General features: G+C 47.7%; 1 protein-coding gene across 6 annotated transcripts in view; it reads left to right on the top strand.

Annotated features, from left to right (window-relative positions):
* The window catches only part of MTIF2 (mitochondrial translational initiation factor 2), an 857,581-nt gene that overhangs the window by 442,114 nt on the left and 397,194 nt on the right, over positions 1 to 18,273 (top strand). The gene's annotated exons all lie outside the window — the stretch shown is intronic.

Raw genomic sequence — 18,273 nt, 5'->3', positions numbered from 1 at the left:
CGTGGGAATCAGGTGAGCGTTACAGAACGCGAAGCCTACCCACAATTTCCCACCCGGGCGCTATGGAGACTTCCGAGACTGACCAGCTGGCCCAGCTTTTGGGGGAATTACGGGCAGAGGTGCACTCAGCCCGCCAGGAGACTAACGCTCTCAAAAGAGAACTGATCTTATCCAAGGAAGGAACAGATGACCTAGCCAAAAGGTTATTACAGGCCCAGGCAGGGCACACTCCTTTACCTAATTCCGGAGACATTTCCACATCAATGGGTTTGAGTAACCCAGTACAAATTAATCTACCTGGACGCATGCCTTTGGCCCCGCCTGAACGTTTTGCGGGGGATCCCAAGAAATATGCCGTCTTTATGAACCAATGTCGTTTACACTTTCTATGCAGACCCGGAGCCTTCCCTAACGACCAGACCAAGGTAGCCTTTATACTATCTTACCTCAGTGGCAGTGCTGCCGATTGGTCTATTCTGTTGGTAAATCAGGATGATCCCATTCTCCGGAATTTTCAGGACTTCCAGGCCAGCATGGAAAAATTGTTCGCTCGACACTCTCAAGGACAGGCCCTTGATAACGAACTGCTATCCTTACGACAAGGTAATCAGGATCTTCTGTCCTACATAGCCACCTTTAACAGACTGGTTGTGGAAACTGGATGGCCAGAAAGCAAAAGGATCACATTGTTTCATCAAGGCCTGCGCGGAGAGCTTAAGGATGTTCTAGCTCAGATAGTAAACCCACCCCAGGTCTGCGCAGACTACATTGACTTGGTGGTTCAACTTGATCACAGACTTCAAAATAGAAAAGCAGATCGGTTCAAGTATGAAAACCGAGCACCGATCAAAACTCTAGCAAAGATAAAGCAAAGTTACTGGTGGCCCACGTGGCGTAAGGATGTTATTCAATTCATCATCTCTTGCGGCGTATGTGCACAAAATAAATCGTCTAAGCAGAAACCAGCTGGGCTCCTCAGACCACTGGAGATTCCATCAGCACCATGGCATACTTTATCTCTTGACTTTATCACCGATTTACCATCCAGTCAGGGATACAAAACCATTCTAGTGGTTGTAGACTTGTTTTTAGAAAATGGCCCTTTTCCTGCCGTTTAAAGGTCTCCCAAATGCGTCCAGCCTGGCGTAGGTATTCCTCGAACACATCATACGCCGTCATGGGTACCCGTCTGTGCTGATCTCTGATCGTGGTACCCAATTTGTGTCCAACTTCTGGAGAAAATGCTGTTCAATGGCTCAAATTGACATCAGAGTATCCACAAGCCACCACCCCCAAACGGATGGCCAAAAGAGAGAGAACAAAGCAAACACTCGAACAGAACCTCTGCTGCATGCTACATCAAGTGGAAGGAAATTGGAAGGACTTGCTGTGGGTAGCGGAGTATGCGTATAACAATTCCATGCACAGCAGTACGTGACAGACCCCGTTTTTCACAATATATGGCAGACATCCACGCACCTCCGAACTGGACGTTCCAACGACTCTGGAAATGCCGGCCATTAAAACCTTGCACACCATCATTTCTCAGGCGTTCACAAGTGCCGTCAAACATCTACGTCAAGCCAAGGATCGCCAAAAGAAATACGCAGATCAACGTCGTGGGAGGGCCCCAAACTACCAAGTGGGGGACAAAGTTTAGTTAGCCTCAAAACATGTGCCTGTAAAGGGAACCCGGACATTTCGCCCACGCTATTTAGGACCTTTTACCATCAAAGCTATTATAAACCCAGCTGCAGTTAAGCTGGCCTTGCCGGCGAACATGCATATTCATCCTGTGTTCCATGTGTCTCTCTTAAAACCAGTTCAACCAGGAACTCGAGTAACCCTTCCGCCTGAACCAGTCATGGTCAATGAAAAACCAGAGTTTGAGATCAAAAATATCCTGGACTCAAAGTACATCAGAACAAAGTTATACTATTTAGTGGACTGGAAGGGGGTATGGCCCACAGGACAGGACATGGGAACCCTGTGATTACATCCATGCGCCACGCCTGATACCGCGTTTTCATCGCGATTATCCCACCAAGCCCGGACCAGACGCGAGAACCACCCTGAGAGGGGCCTGGAGGGGGAGTGCTGTCATGACTCCTGCCCCTGGTCTTGGCCGTCAGGCCATCTGGACTGCTCCAGGTACCTCCATCAGGGCCTCAAGGGCCTTGTCATGTCCCCCCAGACCCTCTTGGAGTCAGTCCTTGCGCCTTTGGCGCCAAGCTCATGCGGAAAGCCAGTGCATTGGGGCCCATAATGGCATTTTTACAACATGGATGCTCCCACATGGCTCATGAGCCATGCGGTCTAGCATTTTAGGTGTGGCCAGGCCCAGAGGCACCTGGGATACCGGCAGGCTATATAAGCCACGCCCAAGTTGCAGAACACGCTTCGCGTTGCTCTGCTAGTCGCAGCGTGACGTTCACAGCTGTCTGCTGGAATCTTCCTCCGTACGCCGAATCCGATTACCTGCAAGAACAAGGATAAGACACCGTTAGCATTCGCTTACCTTCTTGTGAGCTCGGCTCTTGTACTCCGCTCCAGTAACCCGAACATCCAGCATCTCAGCGTACCTCGCTCCATCAAGGGAACCGCAACCTGGGGGAAATAAAGACAGAGAAGCAGCATTAGTAAGTGTTTACTCTTCACATCTAAAACAGCAAAGGCGCTCCCTTACCTGCATAGAACTCGCTTGGGGTCCATTACCATCCTGGGACTTCTACCACCTGCAAGAAGAAAAGAAAGGACTGATTACTAGGCGTAGTGCCAGTAGGCGGTTCGCTCAACACTACGCACCGCTCTCCATCTTCTCGGCACACACAGTCCGGATCAGCATCGCGGCCTGCAAGAAAGACAATAAACAGGTTAGCACAAGAAAGGGACATAGCGCCGCACTCTGTGCTCACTTACCATCTCGTGCACAACTCAGGCAGCACGACATCACAAGAACTTCATCTGCACCTACAAACAAAGGAAAGACATTGATAGAGACACTTGCAAAATAAAGGACAAACGGTCAAAGCAAGACTTACCTAACGAACGGAGTCGCAGCAGGTCTGAACTCTCAAGGGCCCGCACCAGTGAAGTCTGGCTGCCTGGCTGCGCTTTACAAATAAATAAACTAAACTAAACTAGGCAGCGACGTGCCCATCCCCAACGCACCCCTGCACTGAGAGGCAGGACGAGAGGGCACCTTATCAAAAAGCAAGGTGAGAAGTGCACTAAGGGGTCATTGGGCCCATGAGGGAAGTGGGTTGCGGGTTGGAGGAGACAATCAAGCTAAACCGAACTCCTGTGTTTTCAGACCTGGTCTTCAGCCAAACAAGAGTCCAAGGGAAGGGGTCCAGAGGCGGAAGCAGTCCGGACTGGGTGACGCCCCCGTGGATACCAGGTGAACGTTACAAGGCTGTTTGGAATGCTCATCCTACTCTTTGCAAACACTATCCCTTGGCATCTAGTGATGGCACAACATGTAACATATACACTGGACTATGTAGGCGCCTATCATCTGTGCCATTTGTTGCTGATCTTAGAATTATGTTTGATGCACTTCAAGAGTTATCAGAATTGTCTCTTGATTTACAAAAACGTGATTACACGATCATTGATTCACATCGTGCTATTTGCAGACAAATATGTTTGATGCAATGGTAGAAAGGCGAGGAAAACATTCTTCCCAGTGCGAGGAGGCCATAGAAGAAAATAGGTTCCAAGAGGTGTACCTGCATGAAGGAAAGTCGTGCAACAAAAGAATAACATGGACAGTTTTTTTGCAGTCTTGAAGAACATTTACGGAATCGTTTCTTCTACAGGCGGTTCTGCTGCTGCTGACAAAAAAGTTGGGTATGAGAAATCAATAAGCGAAGTGAACAATAAGCGAAGTGAACTTTTTGTATAAGCAGTAATGGCCAGATGAGTTGGCAGCTATGTATGGAGAAAGTAAGGTATAGTCTCTGCGTGAAAGATTTGATATTGGTGACACTCGTCAAACCATTCGGGCTTACAGGGAGACCGGTGGAAAAGTAGTTAATAGACACTATAAGGAACATTTAGCCATGATGACCCCAAACAGCTGTTGGCAAAGTTGTGATAGAATCTGTAACTATAGTTATGGCATTTTGAGAAATGTTCTAACAAATACTTTGCCATATTATGCTAAATACTTTGGCTGGCAGAATGTAAAGTACTTCGAACAAGTATACAAAAAAGGTAGCAGGCGCCCCTCTCTCGAAAGAACACGGCATGATAACCTGTTCAGTGGTTATTAACCACTTTGAGAGTTCGCAGCCATCTGCTTTTTGCTCACTGTACCTTTCACAGATGAAAAAATAACCATTTGCATATTGTTAGGCAGAGTTTCGATGCAGTACCCTTTGGGACCACTACACACAACTAAGACTACAGGTGTAAGCAAAACCAACCTTTGGTATAAGTCTGTACTACACAGTTTTTGGTAGTGGAGCTGAGCAGTCAGGATTATCTCAAGAGGGAATGTGAGCTGTAAGGATAAGGATGTTACACAGAGGTCTACAATCACAAGTATTCAAATAGACTCTTATACTCAAGGTTTCTTGGTAAAACACTTATGAATTTATTTTACAGTCAGTTATAAAACATTCAATAGAAGGGGGCAATATATATCACACACAAATATACTTCAGTACTTTCCACTATAAGATTCTGAGGCATTTAAACTACTTTGAAGGAGGAGCAAAATGGCATTCAGAGTACTTTGAAGTAGGAGCAAAAAGGCATAGGTTAATAAAAAGAAGGTTACAAGTATTCTTAGACATTGCAAATGTTTTGAGTTCACCAGAGGAGTTTATTCAATGCAATAGGTTAGGCCAAAGTCAATGGGCTAAAGTCGTTTGTAAAAGAAATAATCATATGTTGGGTCACAAGCTGATTAGGCCTGCAAGTTGGGAAAGTTTCAAGCACTTTCACCGCAAGAGGTAAGTACTCTGTCACGTTTCACAGTACCTTTACACTTGAAGAAAAAGATGCAGCTGAAGACTTCTGTTCCTGGCAGTTCATGCAGATCTTGCTGTTCCTGGGCCTCAGTCGTGGGGACAAGAGGGAGGACATCGGGGTACTCCTGCACTGCACGAGGACTGGTCAAAAAGCTATCAACTGACAAATCTGCGATTCGAGTAGCTGAAGTCAAGCACACAAACTGGTGGCCCTCTCCCCGGTTATTCGGTTTTCCTGCAGCACTCGTGAGGAAAATACAACCAGCTCTGAGAATGGTATCCAGGTGGCTTAGTGTCGAGTTGATTGGTCCCACCGACTCAAAAGGAGAAGTCGTCCTTGTGGGGGCTTCTCTGTCGAGGTGAACCTGGCAATTTGGACCTGCAGCAGGGCTTCACCAGGCAAACCAACGGTTCAGGAGTTGCAGCAGCCGTCCTCTTCGACCTCGTCTTTGGTTCTTTCGTTCCAATGGTCGACTCTGCCTTCCAAGCCTAGAGACTTGCCTTTTATCCATTTTCCTCCCATTCATTCCAGCCTAGCTCCACTCACCCAGCAGGGTGGCTGTCCTTGGCGGACAGTCAGCCAGCCAATCACGCCAGAGTACATTTGGGTCTCCTAGGAGACCAAGCACAGGGAGTTTCGGGCAACTCCCTCACTTCCTGCCCACGCCAGACACTCGGGTGCCTGAGGCGGTCTTCAGTCCTGAAGCCCACCAAAGACGATGGAACAAAGGGACCAAACCTGGTTTGGCGTGCAGAGACAAACTCTAGAAGGACCTTTCCAAATATAAATGGCAAAAAAAGAAGACGGCACCTGTTTAAACAAAGGGGGCTCAAACGCCATCTTGAAAAACATGGCTCCCGCAATTTAACGCTACCGGTGTTCGTGGCCTGGAAAGATCATGGTAGTTCGTTGTAAAACCACTGCCACCAGCCATTTCGAGAGGAAAGGGTAGCATTTGACTGCAACATGAGTATCTAGACATAGGGGATACTAAGTAAGGCCTCTAGCACTCTATTGTAAGCTAGGGTGTGCTGGGTCTAGGAATTTAAAAAGACTAGTAAAATCAATTTCACTTTATTTTCTCTGGGAAACGGTAGTTTATCCCAGAGAAGGTATTTAAACCTTGGGAAAGCCGGAAAGGCTTCCCTGTGCCACTGCACTGAGGGTGCTGTGTGACACAAATGAAAAGATGATGCCTATGGAGTTCTCTAAAGCGCCATAATCAAAGAACACAAGAGTAAAATACACATTAAAATACATGAGAGAGTGGGGAAAAAAGGCTCACACTCTCTCCAGGTAAAAAAATCAAGTCCTCAAAATCCAGCAAAGTTGCTGGGGGTCTCTAAGGTGAAGGGAATTAGCACATTTTTGAGTATTTTCCCTAACACATCACATACCTTCTGAACAAGAGTACCAACAGCAACCCCATGCCCGTGTTTCAGCCTTGTTGTACCTTATCAGTGAGGTGGAGCTGTGCCTCTGTGAGCACAGTGAGCATGGACTCCACGTCTGGTTGCCCCCAGGTAACTTAGGGTGACCAACCCCAAGTTCCTTCAAAAAATACAAAAAAGGTAGCAGGCGCCCCTCTCTCGAAAGAACACAGCATGATAACCTGTTCAGTCCAGCACCGAAATGGTGTATGCTTGTATTTTTTTTGTATTTTTGTTACCTTTGTTGGCCCCTCCTTCTTCCATTGGATCACTTGCCAAGGCCAATCTCTTGCCACCCCTCCAAGGAGGTGTTCTAAACAGAGGAATGTATAAAGAGCAGGATTAAGCTCCACCCTTTTTCCTCCGCGTGGGGCCGTCTCGTTGACATGATGGTGGCCTGCACTGTAAAGTGCCCAGGTTTGTGTTGGGGGGCCTTGGTATAGTCTTCACCAAGATAAGCAGTGTCCCCTTTTTATGTCCCTAGTGGGCTAGCTGTTTGCATGTGGTCTTGCTGGAGCACATGCTAGTGCCGGGAAGCGGTTCGCAGTCCACTCTGTGTCCAACTGAGGTCTGCAGCATTCGCTCTGCCGTCTGACGCAGAGCGCTGCTTCTTGTTTCTGGTATTGCAGGGCTGTTGGCATGGGGTGCTGGTAGGCTGCTGTCTCTCGGGTGGCTCTCCCATGCTGATGGGTGATTGTTACTGGATCTGAAAAGGAGGGAGAAACCCTAGTGAGCATTTTGCATAGGCAGCATGTTGTGAGGCAAATGGATACTGGTCGGGGAGAGGAGAGTAACCTTATCCCTCTCAACTGGCACTGGATACACCCTGGTAGGCCTCTCACCCCTGGGTATATGATATGATAAGGCATTCATAACGCACCTGTACCCAAGTGTTTCTAGGCGCCACAAGACAAGGGAGGGATGACAAAGGGAGGACAGGACAAACAATCCTACTAGGCCCTGTGACATTCGGATCGTGCAAGCACAACAATAGAAGTGCAAGGGGAGTGAGAGGGGGGGAGTGCAATCAGGGCAGCATGGCTCTGAGTAAGTGCACCCAGGACAGCACGTCTCTAGGAAGTGCAGGAGGCAGGGGGGCTGTAGAGGTTATAGTTACAACCCCTAAGTGTGCGTGTTAGGCAGAATCCTGTGCAGTTCCCTTGGGGAACACTGCAAAAAGATTAAGACTACAGGAGTAAGCAGTAAACCCAATTGGTAGCAGTCTGCACCACCCAGATTTACCTGGTAGCTGTGGCTGAGCAGTCAGACTTCTCTCAAGAAGAGGAGGGCAGTATATAGAGTATACACAATAGGGCTAAAGACACAGTAGAGCAAACAAACACTGACCAGAGCTTTGTATAAAAAGTATATAATTATTTATTTAAAACACACTTTAGGCAATATACTACCACTCTAAATCAAAAGCAAGTTAAAACACAGTCAGGTAAGTATACACGCCTCCCTTGATAACTATCAGACAAGTCAGAGTTAAAACACCACGATTTGTTAAAACAGATGTGAGCGCGTAACCTGATGGCACTCCAATAGTTCAGTTAAAGGGAGAGAAAAAGGCAGAGCATAGAAATAAAACAAGTCCCAACACTTTTAGGAGTTCTCAGCAAGGGAATAAAGGCAGTATACACTGTAGAGCCAAAGTTCATATGTCAGGCCCACTTTAAATGGAGCAAAGCGAAATTTGCCCCGGATCAGACGGTTTAAAATGCACTAAAAGTCTTTGCAGAATGTGCAAAAGAGGTTGGGGCGATTCAAGAAGGTAAAGTTAGAAGGACTGGGGCCAACCCAGTTGGAAAGCCAAGGATTTAAGGGTCACCTTCGGGCAAACCAAAGAAAGGGAGGCCAGGCAGGACACAGTACCTTAAATAGAGAGGAAGCTCCAGCTGTGGCAGTTGTTCCTGGCAGTGGTTGCAGTTCGTTGTTTCGACCAGGGGAAGAGAGGATCTCGTCGAGGAGGAAACGTGGAGTCGATGCACTGCACAGGGATGAAACCAGCCGCGGAGTTCGTCTGTAAAAGGTGCGTTCCTTTTATTCGCGGTCAAAGTGGTGAAGCTTGGCTATCCGGCCGCCGGGGTGCTCAGCACGGGCGATTCCACCAAGAGACGTCTTTGGAAGGCGAAAGGGGTGAACTGGTTGGTCCCACCAGCTCAGAGGAAGAAGACTCGTCCAGCAGAAGATCTTCTCTTGTCGTTGGGGAAAGTGCTGAGTTTGTTGCAGCAGGGCTTCACCGGTGGTGTCATCGTTGCAGAGGGCTCAGCTTCTTCCCTCTTCGGATTCTTAGGTCCTGTGGCGACTTCTGAAGTTCCAGTCCCAAAGGCCCTGCTTTTATGCAGAAAAACCCCCATTCAACAGCCTAGCTGTCACTCAAACATGCTAAGTGGCGAGCCGGGGGGCTCACCACTGGGCCAATCAGAATAGAGTGCAACTTGAGTTGTTAAGGCAACGCAGTCCAGGGTGCCAATTCCCCTCCCCACCCATCCTGTGGAACCCAGACAGAGTGGCACCATTTGGCGGGCTTCTATGGAGAAGCCCGCCAAAAAGTGGAACAAAGGGCTCGACCTTGGTCAGAGTTACAGAGACGGACACGAATGCCATTTTAGAAAAGAGTTCTGGCAAAAAGACCCAACCGTTGATTTAATATTAAATAAATAAAACGGCAGTGTCTTTACCATTGCACCAAAAAGTGGTGCGTTTAAAATCAATGGGAAAATCCCATAGAGAATATTCCGGTGGAATATTTTGCGTGGTAACCACTGCCACCAGCCAGAAACTCGACGAGGGGGGACCCTTGAAAACAGACCCAGGGGCAATATAATTCACCCCTTCCAGTACTTCCACAATATGATGGTTTGTACTAGTTCTGTTCACATTTTAGGACTAGTAAAGTCAATGGTGACTTTACATGCCCTGGGAGACAGTAGTCAGTCCCAGGGTATGGAGTCTATGTTTGGGGATCACTATGACACCCCTGTGTTACTGCACTGAGGGTGCTGTGTAACACACATACAAAAAATAGATGATACCCTATGGAGTAAAAAGAAAACCCCATAGCCCATAGGCACACACAGAGTCAAAGACATACCTCAAATCATGCCTAAGAGTGGGAGTAAAAGAGTCTCACTCTTAGCAGGAGAAAAAAACAAACCCCAAAAATCCAGCAAAGCTGCTGGGGGACTCACTAGGTTTGGGAAATTAGCCTCATAAGAGAATTCTCCCTAACAGTGCGGTAGGCCAGGAGGCAATGCAAGGAAGACTGGTCGTGGAGGAGCCTTTTACCCAGTGAGACACTGAGGGAACCAAGCAACCAGTCAGTACAGTGGATAGGTAAGTTAGCAAGGGAGCGAGAGAGAGAAGGCAGAGGAGAAAAGGAGGGTCTTGAGCTACTTCTGGAACTTCAGGTGGTCCGGCTCAAGTCTGAGAGGGTCAGGGAGGCCATTCCAAAGGGAGGCAGCTACAGAGGAGGGCGATCTTCCCCCCACTCTCTGCCTGGAGAAGCTTCTGACCCTCGGAGAGTTGGAGGTAGCTGATGGACTCTAGAAGGAAGGTATTTGGGGAGAAAGAGTTGGATGTAGTACGGGCGTCCAGCCCCAGAAAGACTTGTGGACAATGCAGAGGGTCTTGAACTTGATCCTTGCAGCCACCGGGAGCCAGTGGAGAGATTTTAGGGCTGGAGAGATGCAGTCCCTGGGCTTGAGGCCAAGGATAAGTCTTGCAGTCCTGTTCTGGATTAGTTGCAGGGAGCAAAGAATAGAGGTAGGCAGATGGAGAACAAGGCTGTTTCAGTAGTCCAGCCTGGAGAGAACCAGGGCTCTGGAAACAATGAGCTTCTGGGGAAAATGAGGAAAAGCCGAATACCTCTGAGGAGGTGCAGCTGGAAGTGGGCCTTTTTAGCAGTGTCTGTGATGTGAGGCGAGAAAGAGAGGGGGTGGAGTCGAAGATAACGACAAGGTTTTTTGCCTCACAGGAAGGCGAGGGTGGAGGGCCCACGGAGGGCAGCCAGACTGAGAGAGAGCAAAGTGGGAACAGGCGTCCCAATGAGAAGGATCTCCATCTTACTGGCATTAAGGAAAAGATTGTTAGAGGCGCACCAATCCTGAATCGCGGATATAGTCAGGAGTGAGTGAGCGAGGGAGGATAGGAGGCTGAGGGAAGCTGAAAGAGAGCGGAGTGTCATTCGCATAACACTGAAAGTTAGAAGAGAAGGTGGAGATCAGGTGGGTGAAAGGGGCCAGATATTCATTGAAGAGCCAGGGAGTGAGGATACAGCCCTGGGGGGACACCAAAAGTGGAGAGAGATAGAGGTGGTGGAGACAAAGGACCCAAGTTGGACCTGGGTGGAGCAGTCCAAGAGGACGGTGAGAGAGGGGTTCCCATTCCCTCTTGACAAGGTTTGGGTACGGACCTTTTCACACTGCCCACTCCAGGGACTAAGTGGGGGTGACCAGGGCATCGTCCTCATACCACCCCAATGTCATCATCGTTGGGGCTTGGGACTTTGTCACAGATTTAAGAGAGGGAAAGGAGATGAAGTGGAGAATAAAAAGGGAGAAGAGTTTGGAGGAGGTCTGAGAGAGAGAGTGGAGAGACCGGAGAGAGAAAAGTAAGGAGGGTGAATAAGGGGGAGGCTTGAGAAGACATGAGAGGGAAAAGGAACAACGGAGAAGACCAGCAAGGGTAAAAGTTTGGAGCATACTGGAGAGAGAGAGAAAGATGGAAATTGGAGACCTGAGAAAGAGAGAGTGGTGTCACAGAAGAAGTTGGTGGGATCCATCAGGACGGGCCAGAAAACATCACAAAGAGGAAAGGGGGAGCTGAAGTGAAACATCAGATGGAGGCTGGAAGGGGTAATCGGTAGGAGGACACTAGGGAGAGGAAGGAGACAAGAAAAGGGGTCATAATTAGATCAACAGCACCTCTAGAGTAAAGCTGGAGAGAGTTGAGCAGTAGGTTTGCTTGATTCCTGAAAGTGGTGAGTCTGAGGGGAATGAAGATACAAAAGTGATAGATCAATGAAAAGGAGAAAAGGCCACTAAGTGTGGACACGAGTTCCCTAGGCACTCTATCGATGTGGGGTTGGGATGTTCGGGTGCAGGGCCAGGAACTTGGGACAGCAAGGAGAAGGGAGAGAACTGCCACAAAGCCTCTATAGTCTCACATATTCCCTGCCTCTCAGTAGAAGTGTCTGTGGTTCATTTCATTACTGTACTAACTCTTATGCCACCTGAGACATGGCCTGACATGCAGAGGGGTGTAGGGCAAACTAGCACTTTCAGAACTGATTGTGGGAAGCAGAGCACCAGGGACTGGAAACCCAGGAGAAAAGAAACAAGTGTGAGGGCAACTGTAATCCTCTTGGCTGTGAATGATGATACTTTGCACCTCTAAACCTGGGAGGGAACCTGAATTGAGACTTGCAAATTTAATGTCTTGGTCTATTACAAGCACGGAGGAGCCAACCTGATCTCTTTAGAGGTTTTGCATTGCATATTCCTTGATTTGGCTCATCCTTGTAACTAACCCTAGTAAACATTTGTTTATAGTTTTTCATGTTAGCCTCAATTTGATTCTACTCGGCTTGGTGATAGATGTCACCCCAAAAGCAGTGTGTCCTTCCTGATGCTTGGTGAGGGGTGGGCTGTGCAATAGTTCCTCGGATACCACAATGTGTTGCCAAAGCATGGAGTCTCATTCAACGTGTTCTCCATGATCACGGCTCTTTCTCCCAGTAAGTCCATAAAAGTGCATGTACCGTTTCAGATGCTTAATGCAAAGAGATGGTAAACGCAGTGAGTTGGAGTGAAGTGTTGCCAATTAGTGGTAAACATTTGTTTATCCATCCATTGCAACAGACATCATTCCATCCACCTATGTAAAAGACTAAGGACCAGGCCGTGAATTGCGATAAACTAGACTTTTGCAGGTTGTTAGTGTTTGTTGCAGTCCTTGATGTATGTTGGCTTCATTTGGTTTTGGGTCTGCTCATCCTCTCACAGCGGAGGCTTCAACAAAAACATGTAATGGTAGGTCAGTTCACTGTCTCGTTTACTTTTAATAAATGATAAAGGCTAGCGTTTATGCGGTGCCCAAGCGAAGGGGATAAGGTTAACATTTGTGTCAGGCTGACTCTTTTTAGGACAATGTTCCTCAGTCCTTCCCATTCTTTGTCGAGATTAGATAAGCCTTCTTGCTTGCACTTGTCCTTCTTAGACACCTATTGTCAAGGTTACATGATTATCCCCATGAACTTACAAAATTCCTGGCACTACCACACCTAGTGCCTTGGATCGTCTTGACTGGGGTCAGGCATTACGACCTATGCACCTTAAGGTAGTAGGCATGCCACCTCCTGAGGCACATTTGATCGGTTCTTTTCTCTCCCTACTTTCCTTGACTAGCTCCTTTCTGCTTTTCCATTATCTAGCCCAGCCGGTTTTTTGTAACCTCCTTCCTTGACTCTACCGTAATGCCTCCTTGTGACCCCGTTCTGAACAAACCCGAGAACCCTGTGATGAAATTACTACTGCTGTGCAGTAGTGCAGGGATGAGTAATGTAAAAAAACTCCTACTCAGATCCACGCTGCTAATAAATCAACAGTGATTTCAATGATCAACTTGAAACGGCACAACCCAGCGGGTGTACATTATACTCTTCAGGAGGGGAGTGAGCTAGCATAGAAGCATCCAAAACAATAATACTGTGGTACCAACATAAAAGAAATAGCCAACCAAAGTTCTACAAAAAATAATAGACTTAAATTAAACTAAAATCACAAGTAACTAATGAAAACCCCAAATAACCAGCTCCACATGCACTGAGGGTGGGCTCTACGTGCCTGAGAAACTTGAGGAGCATCTTGCTGATAGGACAGCCCAGTCAATGTTTGAGACCAAACAATTTTATCACGCAAATGGGAATCGGGCCAATCGTCTACTGGTAGCCAAATTAAAGAAACTTCAGAATAGAAACTCAGTGGTGGCCCGAGGGATGAGATGGGTGTGCTGCAGCTAGGGGATATGGATAAAGTGAGGATATTTGAGGCTCATTTTGGGGGGTTTAAGGGGAGGCTGGTCAGGCCACAGTTCAGGCCCAATATTTGAGTGACACGGACCTACCAGTGCTAACTGCCAAAGAATGCAAGGCTTAGGAACTCCCGATTTGCCTGTGGATAGTTGGAATGGGCTATAGCAACATTGAAAAATAAAGCCCCTGTTCCCGATGGGTTAACCGCACCCTTCTACAAAATGTTTTTCTCTCTTTTGGTTCCCCCGCTGGTGGATCTCTTCAACACATTTTTGGTGTCTGGGAGGGAGTTGCCCTATCTATGGGTGTCTCCATGATGGTATTTTTCCCCAAACCATGGAAGGATCTGACACTATGCGATTCTTATCGCCCCATCACCCTTACCAACATAGATTCAAAGCTTTTCTCCAAGATTTTGGCTTGCCGCATAATGGAGGTTCTCCCTAGGATTGTAAATGGTGATCAGACAGGGTTTATTATAGGACGTAGCACCCATGACAACATCAGGCGGGTCCTGGACCTGTTGGAGGTGGGGCAAGGCTCAGGGGTGGAAGTAGGGATCATTGTGCTGGATGCCCACAAAGCCTTTAACAGGGTGGGCTGGGGTTACCTCGTGGGGGTTCTAAACCAATTCGGGTTTGGCCTGGGGCTTATCAAATGGGTAATGGCCATATATTAGAATCAATTGACCTCCCTTCGGGTTAATGGGCGGCTGTCGTCTAGTCTGCCAATAACCAGGGACACCAGGCAGGGCTGGCCGCTATCCCCGCTGATATTCGCGCTGAACATGGTGGCGCGTGCCTGCCGATCCAGAGCCAATGCGGGCATAGAGTTGATTGGGTGGTAAGCTACTAGGTATCACTCTACACAGATGACATCCTGCTCACTCTGCGAGCCCCTGCCCCTCATTGGCTCATCTTCTGCGAGAACAAGCAGATTTTGGTCAGGTCTCCGGCTTCATAATTAACTTCCAACAAGTCGCATTGGGTTGGATGTGTCCTTGAATCCCCAACATGGGTCCCTAAATGAGGCTCTGGTCCAGGGATTCTATCTCTTACTTAGGGGTACGTATCCCCAGTAGGATTTCAGTGGTTTTTCGCTGTAACTTACGACTTTAGTTCCAGGAAGTGTCTGACTTAATTAGAACAGGCCGGCAGGAGATTTCCTGGTTTGGCAGGATTACTGTGGTCAAAATTAATCTTATCCCTCAGTTACTCTACCTTTATTCAGCACTGCCGGTTAGGATCCCTGTATCGGAGCTTCGCACACTTCAGGGGAGGATTCTGAAGTTAATATGGGAGAACACGCGTGCAAGAGTCTCTAGGAGAGTGTTAGTGAGACCTACAGTGGTGAGTGGTCTAGGAGTCACTGACGTTTTTCAATAACTTAGTGGCGCCAATTCCTCAGGTAATCACATGGGGTGACTGCACTATGTAACCAAAATGGAAAGTAATCTAGCAAGCCCACTGAGGAGTGCGATTGATTCACCTCCCATATGTGGAGAAAAGATCCCTGATGACTGACAGTGGCTTCTCACTCTTAACCACAGCTAGAACACACTGTACTATATGGGGAGGGCACTTTGTAGATGGGGCACAACACTGGGGGTGGTCCCCCATGCACCTTTCTGGAACAACCCAGGCTTACAACCAGGGTGTGATAGTAGGAGATTCGAAGGGTTGGTGACTCTGCAGCAACTATATGGGGATGGACGCCCACTGAGTTTTGAAGAGTGTAAGGAAACCTTTGCCCTGCCCAAAACTGAACAATTTAGCTATGTGCAATTGCAACATTGGGCTTCTCACCCGCCCACGAAACGAGACCGCTGAATGCTCTTGAGCTGGTTGTTCGTAGGGGCGAAGGGTTCTCTTGGAGCCGGGTTTCACAATTATACAAGCTGTTAGACACAGGATACCCTGTGGTGCGCTTTCCCTGTATGAATAATTGGGAGGAGGATCTGGGTGGGCCTATAGAGGATGAAGCGTGGCTGTGAATGTGGGCAATAATGCATAATTACTCCAGATGCATCACAGACAGGGAATGTCTCTACACATTTTGTCACAGATGGTATCTCACACTGGAGAGGCTCGACCGCATGTCAGTTGATTGTTCTGTAAATTGCTGGTGCGTCTAGGGTAGTGAGTAGTCTCTTCCATGTGGTATGGACGTGTGGGAAGGTGAGTCTCTTCGGGAAGGAAGTGTGGTCCAAAATCAAGGATGTCACGGGGTTGTCTCTTCCTGGGGATCTCCTAGTAGTGCTGCTAGGTGATATAGGTGATGGGGCTTTCCGCCTTTCAGATCCAATGGCCACCCTGATTGGACACCTTCGGTTGGCTGCTAAACTGAATACCGCACGTAACTGGAAATCTGTGGAGGGCCTGGTGGTCCAGATGTGGTGGGTTAAAATATGGGACATGCTGGTGGCGGCCAAAATTACTCCATTGTGTGAGGCGAGGTATAGCAAATGTGTCCGTCTGGATGCCATTCATTGACTATGCAGAACAAAACACCCAGCGATAGTGGGCAAGCCCCCATTGATGCAACACTTTTCATTGCTGTAATGGGATTGCTCTGCAAGATGGTGTTTGGCTTGGAAAACTCTAAAGTACAATGGTATGGTGGGTCTCTGGGGTGCTGGAGTTCACATGATGCTCTGCACTTATGGCATTCTGTAGCCTCTGCCATGTTATGCTGTTGTAATGTGGTCTTTGGGCTCATGCACATGTTATGTCGCACAGTATGTTAAATAAAAGTGTTTTGGAGAAAACAAATAACCTACACCTGGAAAAGAAGACACAGAATATGCAGACTTGCAAGACCATTGCTTCCACTGGGTAAAGTTGGCGTTGAGGCAGATCCAAGAGTGTGTCAAAGCAGTTGTAAGACGTAGAGTGACAAAGGCAGCTCTGGGGGTCCTCTGGCAGCTGCTCGAAATGATTTGAATATGGTCAGGTCAGCGCAAAGAGCGGATCAAGGTGGGAAACGGAACCTAGTGATGTTCCTTGTCTTCTTGGTCCAGGGATAAGGAGTGTCCTTTTTCTGCCCTTCCAATTCAGGAAGGTTATCACATGCAGGGACTGTCTCCTCCAGTGAGCAGGATTCTAGTCCCCAGTGTTCCAGCAACAGACCAGCCTTGTCTAAGCAACAGTTCACCCCGAATGGGCCTCTGTGATGGGTAGAGGGAGGTATTGCAGCAAAATACTGTAAAGAAAATGCTGAATGCACGTTTGTTGTGCTTTCGGCATTGCAGAAAATGTTGAAGCCAAAAATGCTGAACTAGGGGACGAAGGGCTTGCAGGGGTGTCCCCCGCTCCCGTAGTTCGGCATTTATGGCTTCGGAGTTGCGGGGGTCTCCCCTGCATAAATTAAATGTAGAGCGGGGGACAAAAGAAGAAAATCCCAAAAGCTTGAGTTACATTTTTGTAACTCAAGCTTTTGGGTACTCTTTATTTTAACATAGATCCGTGAAGGGAAGGACTTGCTCCTTCCTTGGAATGCTTTATATTCACCTCTTTGGCAGATTGCACTCCCAATAAAGTTCCAGGTAAAATCTTCTTCTGATGTCCAAAGATGATGGAATTAAAGGGCACTCCTGCTTCCTTAATTAGGTTATCTGTCACAGAGGATTGGTCCATGTCATGCCTAATGTAAGGGTTTCTCAATGTCCAGCCTTCTGTAAGGATCACCCTGGTGTGATCTTCCTATTTTCCTGGCTGGACTATAGTTTGAAGAACATCCCTCCACCCCCGCCCTAAGCCCCTGGGATATTTCTTTTCCTCTGGGTGGCTGGACAATCCTTCCCGGAGAGAACAAAAGGCACTTTTAGGACTCAATCTATGTGGTTTGTTATAGGTGAAATTCATTCCCGGGAAGCGGATATACAAAGAGTGTCAGTGTAGTGGGTCACTAGAAACCAGGTAATCAATAAAATCACATCAAACGGTTTTGGCCAGCATCATTATATATTCCCAGGAGTCACCATGTGAAACCAGAAATGGCTTTTATTTATTTAAAAGTCAAACGGTCACCACACCCCTGGAGTACACAGTTGTATAGAATTTAGACCATGGGCTTCTACGGTTTAAAGCAGCCCCTGGCTGTTAGAACATTGGCTTCCAGCAGGCTATTTCCAGGAACGCACCGGTTACTCTGTAACTACCATGTTGGAAAATGACAGGGCAGCTGCTGTGGGTGTCATTAGGCAGTCACAGAAGAGCTACATGTTTGTACTATACCTTTTCGCATGTAGCATCTTGAAAGTGTGGTCTGATTAGCAGATCTCACTTTCAGAGATGGAATTACCAGCATAATTTTATTTAAAAATCAAAAAGGCCTTGGCTACTATGCTTTTACAGATTACATTCCGTCACAGGCACCTTCACAGCTGCTCTCTCCTGTGGATGGCTACTGCCCCGAACTCAATGAGTGTTTCTTCCCACTTACTATGGTACCTGTTTCACTCCCAGACGGAGGGCTTGCAACTTTTTGCATGCCGTACCCATGGCCCGACTTAGGTGTTCTGTGTCCTGTGACAGGTGGTAGAGTTAGGGACGTAGACAGGGTAGGGCCTGAATGGGCAAGGCATGCCTAAATTCTGTAAATTGCCAATCTGCAGCAATTTCTGAGCATTTACAGTTAAGTCCCTGTCAGCACTGAGCAGCAGGGGCTGCTCTCTCGCTCCGCTGCACCTGTCAGGAACCCAAAGGCTCTCCCTGCATCCTGTCTGCATGGAGCACGGGAGCCAGGAGACATTGACTGTGTTGTGCTGAGTCTAGAGAGAAATGGTTAAGGACAAAAAATCATTTTTATCTGATGAATTTGCATATG

The sequence above is a fragment of the Ambystoma mexicanum genome, chromosome 4q, assembly GCF_040938575.1.
Source record: "Ambystoma mexicanum isolate Mex_15411 chromosome 4q, UKY_AmexF1_1, whole genome shotgun sequence".
Classification (NCBI taxonomy): domain Eukaryota; kingdom Metazoa; phylum Chordata; class Amphibia; order Caudata; family Ambystomatidae; genus Ambystoma; species Ambystoma mexicanum.
This window is presented reverse-complemented; position numbering and strand designations above follow the sequence as displayed.